Source organism: Petromyzon marinus, chromosome 5 (assembly GCF_048934315.1).
Source record: "Petromyzon marinus isolate PM22_M1 ecotype Great Lakes invasive population chromosome 5, UKy_Petmar_22M1.pri1.0, whole genome shotgun sequence".
Lineage (NCBI taxonomy): Eukaryota > Metazoa > Chordata > Hyperoartia > Petromyzontiformes > Petromyzontidae > Petromyzon > Petromyzon marinus.
Window position 1 is genome coordinate 20178405 of NC_133671.1, and position 4052 is coordinate 20182456.

General features: G+C 53.4%; 1 protein-coding gene across 5 annotated transcripts in view; it reads left to right on the forward strand.

Annotated features, from left to right (window-relative positions):
• Window positions 1-3560, forward strand: part of LOC116939194 (unconventional myosin-XVIIIa-like) — a 155400-nt gene extending 151840 nt beyond the window's left edge. For all 5 annotated transcript variants that reach the window (XM_032947316.2, XM_076062476.1, XM_076062478.1 and 2 more), the window contains exon 47: window positions 112-3560. The gene's annotated coding sequence lies outside the window, so the exon portion shown is untranslated. The remainder of the gene's footprint in view (window positions 1-111) is intronic.
• Window positions 3561-4052: the final 492 nt, after the last annotated feature.

Genomic DNA, 4052 nt, shown 5'->3' on the forward strand with positions numbered 1-4052 from the left:
CCCAATGGGCCCGGCACCGCCACTCATCCTGCTCATCACCAACGCCCCCCCACACCACAACCCCCCCCCCCCCAAGTTAACACCATCTCGTGTTTTTCTTCTTCCGCTCAGACGCTGCCCGACGGACAAACTTACCCCGGCAGACCGACGCAGATGCCAGGCAAGTGATGCGAGATCGAGCGGCACTCAAGAGAGCGTAAAGAAGACGGATGCAATCGTTTTTTTCTGAAGAACCCGAACTGCTTTAGCCGAATTCGCGTTACACCGGGGCACACCGGAACACACCGGAACACACCGGGGCACACCGGCGCACACCGGCGCACACCTTATCCCCCAGTGACAGCGGAAAAAGCACCGTGGCCAAGGCAATTTGGTGCGGGGTTGGCACGCGAGTGGCATTTGCCGTCGATGGCGATGGCACGTTACCTTGAAGTGATTTGCACCAAGTCTGCTGCGTCGTCCTGAATGTGCAGTGTGCGTCATTGCTGCTGCTGCAGTCAAAGGGAAATTTGGGGCGGGGGGGTGGTTTTGTTCCACCTGAATTGGGAATAGATAATCTGGTGTTGATCGTGAGAGGGAATCAAACTCGGGTTCGCCGGTTGTTCAAATCCAGTCGCTGTATTTACGCTCGTTCCAGATTTTCCACATCCACCAATCGTCAAAAGGGAAATGCACGTATGGCGTAGTGGTTCGCTAAACACGTGGGCTTAATGGTAGATTTGGTCGAACGTGAAAAAGCGGAGTCGCAACTCCGCGAACGGAGTTCGGGAACCGCAGCGCGGGAATCTCCTTCGGGGCCCATCCACAGCGTCACGAGCTGCCTTCTGCGCCGCGAGAAAATTCCAATGCGTCTCGCCGCCCCACAGTGCCCGAGGCACTGCGTTCCTGAAAGCCTTAAGAGAATAATGAGTTTTGTTCCATCGTGAAAGAAAAAAACCAGATGGTTGCAAGTGGAGGTGGAGCTGAGTGAATTTTGGTGTTGGGGGGGGGGGTTACGTTTTTTTCTTGTCCTCCTGTATCTGTGTTGCAGAATTAACTTGGGCAAAAATAAGTTTGAGCGACGTGTCAATCAAATCTTTATTTTCCATCGGACGAAAACCACTGGAGATTTAAAAAAAAAGAATTTGTATGCGAGGCATGAATAAGATTGGCTTAGCCGGGAAGTGTCAAAGGTTTAACAGCGTTAAAGTCACACGCATGGCCAGTTGTAGGCTTTGCTAGATCCTTCTTCGGATCGAGATCATACCAAGATTCTCTCCATACCCAGATGGGGGTTGGTTCCTTTTACGTGGACACCTCCTGCCCAATCCAACACATGGTGGACTCCTCCGCACACTGCTGCCAGCTGTGGGTGGAGCAATGTCATGTGAGTCGCCAGGCTACTTTGAATACAACTGCAGAGAGTTTTTAGGTGTTCGCAGGGGTGCAGTATCGCACTGCGGTGGAACACCTGCCAGTGATTTACAATCGAGCGAGACATTGAGGGGCTCAGTTGGGTTTCTGAAGAAGTTCCCGGCATATCAAGCGAAATGTTGGACGTCGTGTCCAACGGCTCGTGGTACAGAGAGCTACGTGCTGGGCGTTGGGATCTTTGAAGGCTGAACCTCAGCGTCCCCTGGTCCACGATGTGTGGTGCGTGTAGCGTTGCCATTCATCTTGGTAATCCCAAAGTTGTGCTCTTTTTGAAGTAACTCTGACCAGGACAGTCTAATTTTCAATAGTGGACCTGAGGGCAATTAGTCTGCCAGGAGGGGGCAGCGGTTGCTACGTATAATCCCAAACGGGTAATTTGCGGGTGATTTTCAAATTATGTGGGATCTCAGGGGAACTCGAGCATACACTGTGAAAGCAGACGGCATGTAGTATTATGATTGTGGTTATTACATCGATGTGCTATTGTCCTATTGGACCATCGTGTAAAAGACCTTCGTAGCTCATCGGATTCCTCCAGGGTAAAAAAAGATTGTGATTCTGACACCCGCGCAGGATTAATCAGGGCAGCCGCTGGAAACCAAACCGTGAACCCTCTGCGACAATCGGATTAACGCGCCAGCGCTGGAGCCCCGTCACCGCCCAGCCTGATGACACATCCTGACAAAATGTGTTCGTCCCATGATACGTCGCGGGGGGGGGGGGGTGCGCGTGAGGATCTGTCGCTGAGTTGAAAAGTCGAAGAAAGCTGAAGCATGTCTGTGCGAAAGGGTTGAAAGTGTGCGATGAGCATTGCCGGAAAGTGACCTCGCAAGCAGAGTTAGAAGGTTAGGGGGTACGTCTGCCTTGCAGTCTAAATGCTAAATTTACCGAACTCGAGTGGAGGGGCCCTACTGCCGGGCAGGGGCATGGGCACATTTTTTTTGTTCCTAATGAAGTTTAAAAAAAAAGCAGGGGACTTGTCCCGAATGACACACAACATTTTGCTATCGTTGTGAGAAATTAGGACGAGCCTCCCATCGTGCGTCCCACCGCGCTAAGTTTGTTTTGTAAATATATGTTTTTAATGTGCTAAGTTAACAAGCAACGAACAAAACTCGGGTGTCGCATGGGAGGTGAAAATTCTGCGGGGGGGGGGGGCGCGCCCGGGGGTGAGCGGCGGGTGGGTTGGGGCGGCCTTCTAGGAACTATGCCGTCGATCTCGATATGTGCGTGCGTGCGTGTTTGTGCGTGCGTGTTTGTGCGTGCATGTTTGTGCGTGCGTGTTTGTGCGTGCGTGTTTGTGCGTGCGTGACGGCCCCGTCCCAACGGGAGGATGCACAGCGAGGGAGAGAGAGAGCACGGAACACACAAAAGTGCGGAATCCGCGTTGGTCGTTGTGCAAAAACAACAGTTAAAAAAGAAAGTACTCCGCATTCATCGTTAACGCTGCCTTCATCATCGTCAGCAAGGATCAATCCACTGCTGGATCACGGCCAACCCAAGCCGCCGCCTCCACCACCTCTCACGGCCACGCGGCGCAACAATCCATCGACCCTCCTGCAAACGAGCCGATTCCATCGCTCCATCTACGCGGGCGGACGCCCTCTCGGGCGCGGTCCATCCTCGCGGTATTTATTTTATTTATTTCCTTCCCCAACATGCAGCAGCGTCAATGACGAACGATACGTGTTGCGATTTGTTTTGCTTTTGCACCTGGTCCTTCACGGCCTTGCGAGCCTGGCGGGCCGTACCTCACCGAACTAATGACCCTTTGACCCCGCGGCACTTCGCCGCCATCGCCGCTCGTGTAACTCCCCGCCCCCGCCCCCACGGTCGGCTTTAGTGGTTCGACAATAATCGATGGGGGCCTGGCTCTGTTACGGGTCTCGTGTGTGACCCTCACCCCCCCCCCCCCCCTCCTCAACGCCGAGTGGTACGGCGAGAGTCAATTCGAGTTTGCGGGTACGATGATGTCAACGGGGCTGCCCAACGCGATCTCAAATTTATTTTAACGTGGTTGGTTTTTTTTTTATTCGAGACGTGCTCTGGCCGTGGTTGCTGCCGAATCGAAGCTGGAACGAGCAGGGAGTGGGGGGGGGGGCTTTCTCTGTTCTTCTTTAGCAAATAAAAATGTTAAGTTGTGTAAACGGAGCGTCCGTCCTGGGTGCGCTGCGCGTCTCATTGCTGCATTGCGCGTGACGATGACGACGATGACGACGACGACGCGGCGCAACGTGCCACTCCGCTGCTGGACGAAGACGACCTCCCCCCCGTCACCGCGCACACAGCTGAGGGTACGCGTGGTCATCCTTCGCCACGCTAGTCCGTGCGGGTCGAGCAAAAAGTGGTAGAAAATACAGAACAGTGACGGCAAGAGTTCGCCATGCTTGCACTCCGCTACCCACAATGTCTATGACAACAGCTGTTTTTATACGCACGGCGGCCACCCATCCAAGCATCAATCCCTGCGGTAAGGATTGTTACCTCCGATTTGATGACGCGCACGCGGCCTGTAGCTGGGTATGGTTACATGGAAAGCATTGCACGTTCTATTTGAAAGAAAACGTTATCTTTAGGCGCGCACAAATCATTGCCTGTTTATTCAACTTCACCTCATCACATTTGTCGCTTTGTGTTCA